Here is a 14,688-nt window from a genome sequence, read left to right as displayed (position 1 = left end):
AGGCAATTTAACTTTCTTTCCCGCCTTTTCCTCTAAAAGCAACTTAAATTTTTAAGTTTTGTTTTCCACAAATATCACCATGTTTGTATAATCCTAAATGCAAATCTGAACAGAGTTTGGATTAGGTTAGGGGTAAATGCTGGAGCTGGGATTCAGTCAGATGACATTCCTTGGAGAAGTGACTTACTCTCTCTGAGCTTCAGTTTCCTCATATGTAAAACAGAGCTAATAATAATAGCACCGCCTTAAGGCTATTGTGAGGTAAATGAAAAACTCCATACCGTAGTAGCCCACAGTGCTGGTGCCTAGTAACCACCCAGTGTGCCCTGGCAGTTAGGAAGAGGACCCAGGGGAGGGTGCTGTGTAAAAACAGGCTGGATGTGACCATGCGGAACTTACATCAGATTTTTTAAACAGCTTTATTGAGGTATAATGATGTATAATAAAAAGCGCATGTTTAAATTACACAATTGGATAACCTTTGACTCATATAATATACACTGGAAACCATCACTACCACCAAGATAACGAACATCGCTATCATCCCCAAAAGTTCCTTATTCCCCTTGGCAATTCCTCAATTTCTCTCTCTCATCTTTCCACCACCCTCCATTCCAGGTTACCATTGGTCTTTCTGTTACTGTATATTAGTTTGCTTGTCCTGGGATTTCATATAAATGGAATCAAATACATAATGTAAGTTTTGCGGGGGGGTCTGGCTTCTTTCATTCAGCTTGTTTTGAGATTCATTCATGTTGTTGAATGTATCAGTAGTTCATTTTTTTCATTGTTGAATACCCCATTGGATGGATATGTTACAATTTGTTTATCCATTCACTTGTTGGTAAACATGTGGGCTGTTTCCGATGTCTGGCTATTACAAATAGAGTTGTTGTGAACTGACACTTGCAAGTCTTTGGGTGGTCGTATGCTGTCATGTCATTGGCAAATAGCTGTGAGTGGGATTGCTGGGTTGTATGTAAGTATATATCTTTATAAGAAATTTCCTCGCAGTAAGTGTGGCACTCCAAGTGTGCACCTAGCAGGTGGAGCCATGTCAGAGTTCATCCTCATAGGAGCCTGGGGGTAGGGGCAGGACAGACATGATGCAGATTTAGAGTCCCCAGATCAAGGGTAGATGGTAACTGCAGTCAAGATGAGACATCTAAGGGGGATCACATTTGAGGGCAAGCATGGACAAGAAAATAGCCCCAGGTGACCCCATAGCCCATCTGTACAGGTAGCTATGGAAGGGAGGTGGCTCAGAATAGCCCATCTGTACAGGTAGCTATGGAAGGGAGGTGGCTCAGAATACAGGGTGCTAGAGCCAGGGGTCCTCTGCTCTTTGCCTTGTGGTTTCTTCCCCCTTCAGGACCAGGCCCCCTCTGACACCCTGCCTCACTTGTGAGAACTCCTTCCTGGGGTGGCCCTGGCCCTGATTCCTGCCTGTAGGCTGAGGTCCTGCTATGGACCTCCTAAGTTGCTAGACAAAGATCCAGGCACAGCTGTTGACCTTGAGCCTACTTAAGCCCAAAGCCCTTGAGTTCCTGGACTTCCGGACTGCCTCAGCCTGTCTTTGACTTCAACCCTAGAAACACCCAGCTTCCCAGAGTGGGGCCAGCCCCACAGCCTGTGTGCCCCACACCCACCTCCGTTCTTACACCGTGAGGTGCTCACACCTGCTGAGCCACCTGCCCTGCTATAGCTTAGGCCTTGGGGTCCTCTTCACTGGCTGCTCAGCCTGGCCTCTCCTTCTCCAATTCCTTCCCCCAAACCAGCTTCCACACATCATTCTAAGATGCACATCTGACCATGACCCTCCCCTCCTCACACTCCTCCAAGGCTCCGCATTGCCTACTGCAGAAAGTTCTAGTTCCTTAGCCGAGCATTCAAGGCCCTTCGTGATGGCCCCTCTGACCTCCCCCCTCTCTGTTCCCTCTGTCCCTGGAGCTTCCCTGTGCCCTAGCCGTTGCAGACCATCTTTTCACTCCTTTCCACTTGTTGTTCCCACTGCTTGGCATGCTCTCCTCAAGCTCCTTCCCACTCACTGGTCAGGAATCAGCCTTCTTTCGGTTCCCCCCTGGGTTTACAACACCCTCCACACAACTCCACAGTGGCAGTGATCACACTGTATTAGTTGTTTGAGTTGTCTCACAGGGTGGGAGTTCCACATGCGGCCATATTTGCCCACAGCTTCATCCGCAGTGTCCGGCACAGTCCCCATGTGCTGAATGAACGGGGGGAGAACTGAATGAAAGGCGCTGGGTGAGTGAGTGCACAGCATCCTCAGCACCCATGCTGCTGATGGGGTGGGGAGGGGAATCGAGCAGGCAAGGGCTCAGGATGAAACAAAAGAACAGAATACATGCCTGAAGACCGGGGTAGATGGCTCCAAGGGGAGGTGAGGAAGTTGCTGCAGCAAGTTCTAACCCCATCTCCCTGCATGGGTCCATCCTGTACCAGAGCTGTGTGCTCTGAAGTCCCCAGAATCCCTGTCATTTCCTTGGGTTTGTTATTTCAGCTACCCCCTGAGGAAACGCTCCTTGACCCCACCCTTGGGAAGAGTGGCTCAGGCCTTCCCAAGGCTTCTGCCTTCTCTGTGGGCTGGCGGGACAGAGAGGAGGGGGCTGCACGGCTGGCTCACCCCTCCCCCGGGCACCAGCACCCTCCTGGCCGAGGACACTCTGGAGAGGGCCTGGGAGTTGGGCAGGCAAGGCCTGAGCCATGTGGGAGAGGAGATAGGACCTGTGGGACTCGGGGAGCCAGGAAGCCATGGGGCCTGGACTGCCGAAACCTGCTGCTATGGCTGTCTGAGCCCCTGGGTGAGTTTCCTGTCCCCACTCCCTTGTACTTAGTAACATTCCTGATGACAAAGCACTCGATGCTCAACCAGCTAAAGAGTCAGGACTGATGGAAAGTTCTGCAGAGGGATACAGAGTGTCTGCTTTATTCACCACCATATGTCCAGGACCCAAAACCATGCCAGGCACATGGTGGGGAGGTCAAAATCTGCCAGATGGATGGACAGACAGACAAATGGATGGATGGAGAGAAGAAGGGAAAGATGGAGCCAGAGGGCTATAGGGCAGTAGCATCTTCGGGGTCCATCCCAGGGTGCAAAAGTGGCCATTAGAGTGTGAGAGTCCCTTGGGGAGGAGTAGGAGACTGGGAATCAGAGTCAGGGTTCTCTTAATAACCCCTTTCCACTTCTCTAGCTTTGCTCACATCTTGCAGGTCTCAGATTGGTGTCTCAATGGGACTTATCCCTGCTTAGAGATACTCCCTCCCTATGAAGGGGTTCCCAAACCTGGGGAGGCATCAAAATTTCCTGGGGAGCTTTAACCAGTATAGATTCCTGGATCCCACTTGAGACCCACTACTCAGAATATAATGGTTGGGACCACAGAATCTTGTTTTTTTTTAAACTGTCTCGAGTGATTCTACCATGTAAACAGGCAGAGGAATGCCATACCTATTACAGGAAGTTCGAAGCCCCAGGCAAGACATTCTGGACCCAGTGCCCCTGTGCAGCCTCCTGCCTTGTCCCTTAGTCCAAATACACAGCCTAATAAAATTGCTCTGTGTTCCCCAGAAGCCTCCCCAGAGGCTCTCTCACTGCCTAGCTCCACTCGGGCTCTTCTCTCTACCTTCCGCTCCTCTACAAGGGAAACTTCTACTGGTCCTTCAAGACCCAGAAAATGCCATTTCTCCCAGGAAGCCTTCTATACCCTTCCACTCAGCCAGGCAGAACTCTCATCTTCTTCCTGTGAGTCTCACAGCACCTCCCACCATCTGTACCATAGCACCCGTTGGTCTGCCCATAATTATCTAACAATGCCTGTGCCACAGTGTGTCAGCAGCCTTGTTAAACCCTCCCAAGCATCTTTTGAGGTAGATAATGATGACAATGATAACAACAGCAAAGACTGATGGGGGAGAGCCTGCTGAAGCCTCCTACATATGCTACAAGACCCTTAAATCCCCAAAATAACTGGGTGAGGTAGGTACTGTTGTTATCAGACCCATCTTGCAGATGAGGAAACTGAGGCCCAGAGATGAGGATTCACTTGCTCCAGGTTACAATGGAACTGGTCAAACCAGAATCTAACCCAGACAGTGTGCCAGTACTATGGTCCTACCCACTATGCTTTGGCCCTTTTACAGTTAAGGATGGAGGCTTAAGGAGATATTTGTCCAGACTCATTGTTGTCCTAAGTACACAGTCACACAGTCATAATTTGCACCCAGGAGCCCCTGATCCCAAGCTCCACTTTCCCACATGACCCCTATTTAAACCTTTTGCTAAATGATTCCCAGGCCAAGCCCCATTCCTGGCCTGTTCCAGGCTCCCTTCCTTTTCCCACAACCCCCCGGAGAACTGCCCTCTCCCTCTTGCAGCCTGGCCTGCCCTCTGATCTCATCCCTACCCATCCTGCCCCACCTTGAGTTCTCTGGAAGGAACGGCCGTCCCTTGCCAAGGCAACCGCTCAGCTGGCAGGCTGAAGTCCAGCACTGCTGGTGAGCATTTCCCCATCACCTCCTCACCCAGCATTCTGGACTGAGCCAGCCCCTCCTCTCCCAGGGCCTCAGTTTCCTCATCTGTAAGGCCCTGGCTGCTTTCCAGGGCTGAGAGGAGGCCCTGATGATTACAGGGTAAAAGACTTTGTAAATGCTGGTGGTCCAGCCCTGAGCACCTCACCCCTGAGCCATGGTTAGGGAGGCAGGCTCCCCAGCCAGCTGTGCTGCTTTGGAGGTTAGGAGGTTACCTACCCTCCCTGGGCCCCAGTGCCCCATCTTAGGAACAGGGTCGCACAGAATCACCATGAGAATTGACTGAGGAAAGGCCCTGGCTGCATTTAAAGGGTACCTAGCACAAAGTCATAATTCCATAAGCCAGTGACAGCAGCTCTTAGGTGGAGGGCCCTGCCTCCCTCTGCAGGGAGAGTGGACTAAAGCAGAAGTACTGCTGTGAGATCAGGCACCTCTTTGGAGAAGTCCATTGGGGAACTTGGCTCCCAAAGGCAGGGCCCCCGCCCATCCCTCCCTCCCACTGAGAATGACTCTAACCGTCCAGCCAGGTGACAGCAGGCTTTAAAAACTGCACTGTAATTGTAGATGTTCTTTCCAGAAGTTGCACAGCTCAACAAGTCCTTTCCTCACTCAATCCTGTAAAAGCCTGTAAAAGGCTTTATTTATAGAGTAGGAGACAAAGCAAGTCACACCCAGAATGATTTGCATTAATACAAAAAAGCTTTTTTTCCACACTGGGGCTTGTCCTCTTGGAACACTCCAGCTTAGCCCCAGCCTCCATCCAGGTCGTAAGGACGGCCGGGCTGTCCTGCTGGAGACCGAGGAGGATGTGACACCCGGTGCAGAGAATGGCCCCCGCCAAGGGTCCCGCTGAATGAGTAACCTCAGTGGCACCATAGGGAGCAGAACCTCCCAATCCACAAAATCATGAGAAACAATACAGCGTTGACTTGTTAAAAGCCACTGGGTCTGGGGGTATTTATTCTATAGCAATAGATACAATAGACAGGTGTTTTCCTGGCCTAGGTTTTCCGATACATCTAGACCATGGCAGCAGAAGTGCCTGTGTCCAAGCATCCAGCCTCTTTGTGGGCTCCCTGAAGGCAGAGCCTGGGCACCCTCAATTCTTGAGCCTCTACTGCTGGCCGGTCATTGTGCAGTTTTCACAAACATCATCACGTACTAGGTACTTAATAAATATTTTTGAATAAGTGAATAAATGTCTTAGTTAACACGCACTGCAGCCCAGTGAGGTAAGAGTTATTGTTTTACTATTACTCAACTGATACTCATTCATTAGAGAAAAGTCAGAAAATCATTACAAAATTTTTTTTTGTAATATTACAAAAGAAAAAAACAAAAATTACCCCTAATTCTACTACCTATAATTTCAACATAGAGCATACATGTATTGAAATTAAATTACATTGCATATGCATATTTATTTTAAAGATGTGATAAACATACTGTTTGGTAACCTGTCTCTCCATTTAAAAGTATCTTGACTTTTATTCCATGTCAGTGATGCATATCTCCATTCAATAACATTTTTAAAGTTTGCACGTTTGCCCATGTGGCAACCCCAAGAGGAATCCCACACCCTTCCTCGGCCCCACCCCCATACAGAGGGAGCCTGTCAGCCTTGTTTGTGCCTCTATGACCCCATCACCTGACCTAAGCCAATCAGATGGGGGCCAAGGGGTAGGGGGGACTATCTCACCCAAACTGGGCCAATCTGCTTCTCTTATCTAGAAACAGAATCAGGACTACTAGACAGTCAAATCAGCCTCAAGGGTTGTCGAAATGGTCCCATGTAAATTCTGGCACAGAATTGTGTTCTGTCTTGTGGAGCACAACAAGCCTGTCTGTGAAGAGAGAAGAATAAAACAAGAATGAGGGATGCAGACCATCCTAGGGGCCATCTACTTGCTGAGTCCAGGGCTTTGTCAGCATCTGACTGCATTCCTGCCACTGGTTTGTGAGACACCTCTGTATCCTTTAATAAATTCTCTTTTATTGGCTGAAGTTTGCTTAAATATACTGATACAACCCAAAACCCCTAACAATCATTACTCTTAGGAAATAAAAAGATGGGATTATTAGCCACAATGCCAGGTCTTTGGGAACCAGTAAAAAGAACAAACCAAAATAGATTATTGCCCCTGAATCTTCTCTAAGCAGAGGCTCTACCAGCCACTTTACAAAACAGGATACACAGGCTGAAATGCAAGCTGCTAGAGGGGAGGGCTCCATTGCCCTTCCCTCTGTGCTGTGGCCCCTACCCTCCAGTTTCAGCAGCAAACATCAGCTGAGCACCATCTGCAGGGAACAGAGCATATACACGTGGACATATGAGTGACTTTGGGTAAGGCATTTCCACCTCTCTACGTGCCTCAGTCTTCTCCTCTGTAAATGGGTTGAAATGCACAATTCTAATGTCTTTCCTGATCTCACACCTCTAAATCTAAACCAGGGTCCTGGTCCCAGCTCTCCAGGAAGAAGGTATATATATATAACAAGCTCTAAAGTGGCTTTGGATTTTACAAACACCTTCATACCCGTTGTCTCCTGGGATCCTCCCAGCATCCCCTGCAGGGCAAGGCAGGGCACATTAGGCCAGCTCCAGAGATGTGGAAATGAGAGAGGCAGAGAGGTTAAGCAACCTGCCTGGAGGGTACACAGCTACTGAGTGGAAGAACTGGAACTGAATCCAAGTCTGAGCCAACTGCCTCACTGGGAGAAGGATCAAATAACCCTTCACCTTTAATATCATAGCTTTAAAGATGAGGAAGGTTTATATGAGGTACCTGGAGTGGTCAAATTCATAGAGATTGAAAGAGGAATGGTGGGAGCCCAGGCTGAGGGAGAGGGGAGGGGAGGAGTTAGTGACTGATGGGTGCAGTTTCAGTTTGGGGAAAATGAAAACGGTCTGGTGTTGCATGGTGGTGAGGATTGTGCAACAGTGTGAATGTGCTTAATGCCTCTGAACTGTAACTTCAAAATGGTGAAAATGGTGAATTTTGTGTTACGTATATTTTACAATTTTTTAAAATGAGGAAACCAAGGTCTAGCAGGATAAGGGGAGTAAATGTAAACTAGTTTATAAGAGTCCTAGGGACAGATGTTTCAATTCTCAGTTCTGTCACTTGTCTTCTTGCTTGACCTGGGGCAAATTATTCTGAAATTATGCCCATCTCATCCTCCTCCTTTGTGAAATGGGACAGCAACAGGACGCCTAGGATTTGTTAGGAGCACTAAAAGAGATAAGGTTGAGCACCAATCACTCAGCCCTACACCTGGCACAGAGCAAATCATCAATACACATGACTTATTGTGACAAGGCTTCTCAACGCTTTCACTAAAAAACTGAAGAGACTGAGACTTTAAAAGAGACAGTGACTTGCCTGAAGTGACGAGTGAACCTGTAACAGAGCCCAGAGTGGAACGGAACCATTCCTTTCTAAGTCCAGAGATCTCCACCTCCAGACAGAGCACAGATCTTTCCCTTTCCTAAGTGTTGAATGGCCCACGGGTTTGGGGCATTAATTTCAAAGCTCAATGAGGAAGGGAGGGCTTCTCCAGGCTGTCAACTGCTACTCACTCTCCCTCTCTTAATGTATGAGTCAGTTCTGGTACAAAGGGGTGAGTCAGCCGCTGCTCCATGATAAATGTGCATGTGACTGCCAGGTGGTATCCAGGTGGGGACTGGATGCAGGAAGCAGGCATAGCCAGATACCTGCTGGGTTGTGCCCACCTTGCTCCAAAGGTGAGTTGTCTGCTCTCGTTTGGATCCAATTGCTGCATGGTGGTACCTAGCAGGTAAGAGGTCCAGATTTCATACCTTCAGTTTGCTATCAAATTGCTCCTTCAGTGTGACCTCAAGCAAGTAGTTTTAATTTCTGTGTGCCTCAGTCCCCTCAACTGTGCCTGAACATGTGAATAAATCTGGTCCTGCCCTCAGGGCAGGTGTGGGGAAGACCAGAGGAATGATGTGTAGAAAGGTATGTATACAGTTAAAAAGTTGCATCAGCATAAAGAGCTTTCTTATTTCATTTCTCAGGAGAAATAAGATTCTAAGAACAAAACAGAGCCCAGACACTATTTGTTTTTCCCATTTTGGATGACTCAGGGTCTCCTTGCTTTTCCCCCAGGCCTCAGGGTGCCAGGTTAGTTCCTCGGACTCAACCTTAATGGAAGGCCTGGTGTGCACTAGCCCCAGGGACAAGCCCTTGAACCTTCCCCAGAGCCCCACAAGGTCAAGCTTACTCTGAACCCCATCTTGTAGAGAGAAAACTGAGCAACTGGCAAGGAAGCAACTCATCAAAGATGGCATCACTGACAGGGTGGAGGTGAGCCATAAAGTTCAGTCAGACTTCCTGGGCTATGCCAACTCACCCTCTCCTCGAGCTTGAGGAAGAAAGCTCCTGGAGGCTGCATCACGTCCCTTCCTTCCAACTCAGAGACTCCGCCCAGAAAACAATTCATGGAGACAGAAAGAAGTAGATACCTGTCACCCTGAAGTCAATCAGGCTTTGAGAATGTAAAACATTGGAAACAATAGTAGTTACCATTTTCCAAGCGTTTATTACATGCTGGTCACCTAGCAGTCATTTTCTCATTTCACATTCTCAATAAATCTTTGAGGTAAGTACTGATTTTATTCCCATTTTACAGTTGGAGAAATTGCGACTCCAAAAGGCTAAGTAATATGCCCAAAGACATACATGTAGCAGATCTATCTCTAATTAAAACTTGTGCTCTACCCACCAGATACCAGGTACCACATATAAGTCAGCTTCCTCACTCATTCATTCTTGGCTTCATTCCTTTATTAAACATTTATAGCCTCTTCCCTGTGCTCAGAAATTAGCTGAACAGAGAGCAGACAGGAATGCCTGAGCCCCCGCCCCAAGGAGGTCATTATCTGGGAAACGGTAAGACTAAAATAATTGTAATTTAAGCAATTAAGAGCCAGACCTGGGTACACTGCATGTGCTGGTGCCGGCTCAGGTGCCTGAACTAGCACTACTGGTCAGAGTTTTTGTTTACTTCTTTAAACTGGGATACGAGAAGTCACACTCACTACCTGCATGATCTTGGGCAGATCACATCCTTCTTGAACCTCAGTTGTCTCATACCAAATGGAGAGAAATATACTTCCCTCACTGAGTTATACAGGGGATTACATTAATTGGAATAATACCGTATTCATTCATTCAACAAATATGTGCTGATTCCCAGTGTGTGCCACGAATTGTTTTGGTGCTGGGGATACTAAAGGAAGCAGACAGAAGACATTCCCCTGGGACCATGGAAGTTTTTTTTTTTTAATTTGAAGAATAATGTGCATAAAGAAAAGTGCAAAAATCAGAAGTGTACAACTTGAGGAATTTTCAAACTGAACACACCTGTGTAACCAGCACTCTGATTACAAAACATTTCCAGCAGGGTCAGGACTAGGGGATGGCAAATGAGGCCTGTTCCTCCCAAATAAAAGTTAAGGGAGTGCCAAAGAGCTTAGTCATCAAGATAAATAACATTTTTGAAAAACCAAAATTAGTGCAAAAAAATCCATGATGACAAAATATCAAAAATTTAAGTGAAGTAACAGTGCCATGCTGAGTCATATTAAAGCTCAGGGCAAAAGGAAAAAAGTCGGTAATGTTGATCCTACCTCACTTGCCTCACCCTAGTCCTAGCCCTGATTACCAGCCACCTTCATAGTGACTACTCTTCCTCCAAGACTATTGTCCAGACTTCTATTCCCATAGGACAGTTTTGCCTGTTTTTGATCTTTGTATACATGAAATCATACTCTTCTTCATATGGTTTCTTTCACTCAACATTATGTCTGTGAGATGTTGTTGCCTGATTCAGAAAGATGTTTAAACAAGGGAATGTGGTAGCTGGGTGCTGTGGAGAGACCAGTGTGGTGGTGAGTGGGAGGGTGAAGAAGCAAGGGTTTTAGACTATGCTAGCACAGGGCCAGTGGGGATGGAGAGGACGGGATGGAATCCAATGATATCTTGGAACAAAGGGTGAAGGACAAAGAGGTGTCAAGGAAGAGACCAGATCTCTGGTTTGGGCAGTTTCGTGGATAGAGAAACCATCTCTGGGGTGGAGACTAGGAGAGATGGGAGAAGATGATGGGCTTAGATTTAAACATGGTGAGTGCTAGGTACCCATGGGACATTCAGAGGGCTGTCCTGGAGACAGCTGGATGGACGAGCCTGCCAGTTAGGAGAGAATGGAGGCAAGATTTGTTCCTTCACTGTCTCCCAGCATCTGCGGGCAGGTAGTGGCTGGGATGAAAGCGTTTGCAGAGGGCCAGGCTGTGGCCCACGAAAGGATAAAGATGGGAAGCCAAAAAGTTCTCTGAGAGCAGGTGGTCTGAACAGGTGTGCAAATCAGAATGAAAATATTAAACACCCAAAACTGTCCTGCTTGGCCCATCAGGCCGTCCTGGAGTCCAAGGCCATGTTTACCTGCAGCCTGGGAGGATTTGTGTTGCAAATCTTCCTGTGGATTAGGGGCTCCCCCGTCCCAGTCCCCGCCAGCCACCCTTGCATCACTGGCAGCTGACAGCAAAGCCTTTTTTCCAGGCCGCCTTTAAAGGCAAAAGAAAAACCTTTTCCTGGGCCTTCTTACTTCTCACTGGGGGCAGCGAGGACACGCCCTGCACTGCTCCCTGGGAGCCCTCGTGCGTGCTCTGAGGCACGCATCAGGGGCCAGCGTCGGCCAGCCACCTAGCACCGCCCCGCCAGTCCCAGAGAGCTTTCTTCCTCTGGCTGGTTGGGGCTGAACTGTTTGAATCAAACCCAGAAAAAGTCCGAGTTCCTTCTAGGGCTAAAGGCAGACTCCGGGGAACAAAGCTCCCAGTGTGAGCGCAGCTTTGGGCGGAGCCGGGGCACTGGGTCTCTTTAGCTGAGCGCTGGGTCTCTACCGCCTCCTCACACCTACCTTTAAAGCCCCAAGGCAGAATAGGCTTGAGAGGAGGCTGAGATTCCCTCAGGCCCTTCCTCTGCTCCAAAACCTCCATGGCTCCCTGCTGCTCTGTATTAAAGCCCTAACTCTTACATCTGGCATTTGAGGGCCTTTGTGACCCATGTCTTCAGCTTCTCTCTCTCAAATTCCCCTATCTTCATCTTCATTCTCTCCCAGCACCTCTACACTCAGCCACAGGGGCTACTTAGGCAGGCTCTCTGTGGCTAAGGCTGTACCTTCATGACCCACCTCCTGGCATTTGCTCATGCTCTCTCCCCTCCATTGCACCTTTCCAAGCTCAGAGGCCACTTCTTTAGGCTTTCTCTGGTATTCCCTCCCTGGTTGGAGTTAAACCCTGTTTCTCAGAACTCAAGTCACCCAAAAAATAAACTAGCCCACCTGAGAATCTCATCTCTGCTCCAGTGTCAATAGCTTCTGATGAACTTACTTCTAAACAGTAGCCTCTAGGGGGTCATAAAACTTTTACAGAGAGAACACCCAGAAATGGAATTTCAAGCAGGTAATGGGGGTCTGTTTGGACAGGTATGGTGGGATGGGGTGAAGGTAAAGTTGTTTTTCTGCTTTGTCTTCAAGTGCTATCCAGACCACAGGAAAGGGATTTGACTGAATTTCTGAAATCATGAACTAGTACTGTTTGTTTGGATAAACTTTTATACATACCCATTTTTCCTCAGGCTGACCCCAGTAAGGGGATTGTCACATCCATTTTAGATGTGGCTCTAGAGCCCAGAAAGAAGGCTCAGTGATACCTGGCAAGTAAATAGCAGAGCTGGGACCCAGGGCTCCACCATCAGTCTCTGAGTGTGGTCTAGATTTCTTCTCTTCAGCAATTACTCTCTGCCTGACTGTTGTGTTTGCATATGTTCTTTCCTCTGCCAAGAATGGCCTTCCCTCTGAGCCACCTGGTCAACTTATATTCAGCCTTCTAAACCCTGCTTGGCATGCTCTTTCCCTTCCCTAAAGCTCTCTCTCCTCCCTCTCCTTCCTCTGTGGTACAAATTCTGCTCCCATACACTCAACTTGGTATTGTGGCTGTCCATCTCTCCCCTTGAATCCTTTCTGGTTTGGAGGCTCCATGAGGACAGCAGCAGGCTTGCAGCCTCCGTGCCTGGGGAAGTTGCCAGCACAGGGCTGACCTGGAGAAGGAAAGGGCGCCTGGTGGTGAGTGTGACCCAGGGGCTGAGTGCGGTATACCCACAGCTGGGGGGAGGTGTGTCAGCGGGATGTGTGTGGAAACAGGAACCTGAACCTATGAAGAGACTTGAGTAGGCATGTGGCAAACCCCAAAAGGTACTTATAGAATGACTGGAAGTGTTGGCAAGACAGGCAGGCTAGCTGCTTATATGCTCACGCACCCCTGCCTGCCTTCCCTCCTTCACCCACAGGTCTCAGCTACTGTATCTTCAAGGTGCTCCATCTGGGCAAAGACCAACAGGCCCAGAGGCACACTAAGAGACACCAAAGGGTAAAGGAAAAAAAGATTCCCTTTTGAGGGGGACTCAGGGACACTTCCAAGAGGAGGCCCCATTCTAGAGGTGGAGGAGAACTTGTTTCATCAGAAACATTTTGGCACGCTGAGGCGGAGGTGGAGGGAGTCAGGCAGAGGAAACAACCTTAGCAAAGGTACAGATGAGCATCCTGGTGTGAGGGGTGGCGCTGAGCTTAAATGCTGGCACCCCATGGGCCCTGGTGGCCAGGCTGGGCCTTACTCCCCCTACAGCAGTGTCAGGCATATGAGGGTCAGGACTAGGTGAGGCAGGAGTAGGGAGCGCTGGGGGCCCTGGCCACAGCAGGGAGGGAGGGAGGGAGGATGGGGTGGTGTGGAAGGCGTGAAATCCTGTGGTACCTGCCTTTGATACCTGGGTGAGAGAGGTGGCCCCAAGCTTTCCAGGCTGAGCAGCTGGGAAACTATAGAGACATGAGCCAGGGGCAGTGGTAGACCCAGAAGGTGCCTGCCTTCCCCTCCAGGGCTCCATGCCCAGCCAGGGTGTCCCCTCAGCCAGCACTGAGCCTGGACATACAGCTCAAAGGACTCCAGAGGTCATGCGCTCAGCTCAGCCTCCGTCTTTCCAACAGAAAGTAACCCCTCTCCTGCCCAGTAGACAGGGAAAGGAACCTCAGCCCAACCTCAGAATTTTGGCCAGAACTTTAGACTGGAGGTATTTCCCTTCAACTGTATCTTAAGAAAGGTTTACATCTATAAGGGGAGATAAGGTGAAATCAGATGAAATAATGTGAAATAATACCACTAGCAGTAAAGGAGGACTCAGCATGTGCAAAGCTCGTCATGAGCTTCTCTGGAAACTTTAACTCTCAGAAGAGCACATGAGGTTAATGGTGGTATAAGTCTGCTTTACTCCTCAGAAACGTGAGGCTCTTATGTCAGCATCTTCCCTAGGATCATGCTAGGGACAGTATACAGTGGAGCTAGTTCAAACCCACTCTCCTGTGATCTTCCCATCCACATTTTTCACACTTACTTGTCACCATAGATTCACAGTGCACTGTCAGAGGTGATATAAAAGCCCAGAGAAGAGGTATGGATTTCCAGGCAGAGCCCAGCCTATGCCAAAGCAAGGCTTGGCTTGCAAACAGGAATGTGGGGGTGGAGAGGGGTAGGGAAGACAATCGCTGAGCGAGACCTCCCGTAGTCTAACAACTACTTAAAAACCACTTACCGCATAACACTTTGCAAATATTAACTCACTTAATCTTCATAACAAGCCTATGAGGTGGTACTCTTATTATCCCTAGTTTACCAAAGTTATCCAGTGTCGGAGAGAGGACTCCAGCGGTGTGAGGAGGGCTCGGTGTGGTGCCGCAGCAAGTTTGTCTTTCGGCGGGTACCAGCTCCACCATTTTGCTAGAGGCCGATGAGGCTCAGAGGGTGTGCACACTCGCCCAGCGTCACACAGCGAGCGCGCGCCTCGGACCTAGGGCACCGGGAGCACTGGAGACCCCAAGGTAGAGCGAGGTCCGACCGGGAGGCCTCTCGCCGTCATCCCCTCCCCGGCCCCCTCCCCGGCCCCCTCCCCGGTCCCCTCCCCCGTCCCTGGCCCCCTCCTCGTGAGCCCCGCCCCGGACGTGCCCCAGGCTCCGCCCCCAGGCTCCGCCCACACAGCCCCTACACCGGCGCGCCAACCAATGACCGGG

At 49.1% G+C, this 14,688-nt stretch overlaps 1 long non-coding RNA gene across 4 annotated transcripts; it reads right to left on the bottom strand.

The window, feature by feature from the left end:
• Positions 1–332: 332 nt before the first annotated feature.
• LOC118916228 (uncharacterized) lies at positions 333–14,514 on the bottom strand. Of its 4 annotated transcripts, none has more exons than XR_005026320.2 (5): positions 8,926–14,514; positions 8,132–8,342; positions 6,251–6,395; positions 5,068–5,341; positions 333–1,080 (listed from the first exon to the last, which is right to left on the bottom strand). It is a non-coding gene; the product is annotated as an uncharacterized LOC118916228 (long non-coding RNA). The 4 variants fall into 4 exon arrangements; XR_005026321.2 differs by having other exon boundaries at positions 8,267–8,342; XR_008996982.1 differs by lacking the exons at positions 333–1,080; positions 5,068–5,341 and having other exon boundaries at positions 5,364–6,395.
• Positions 14,515–14,688: the final 174 nt, after the last annotated feature.

The sequence above is a fragment of the Manis pentadactyla genome, chromosome 4 (assembly GCF_030020395.1).
Source record: "Manis pentadactyla isolate mManPen7 chromosome 4, mManPen7.hap1, whole genome shotgun sequence".
NCBI lineage: Eukaryota > Metazoa > Chordata > Mammalia > Pholidota > Manidae > Manis > Manis pentadactyla.
Note: the sequence above shows the minus strand (reverse complement) of the source record. Positions and strands in the feature narration are given on the sequence as shown.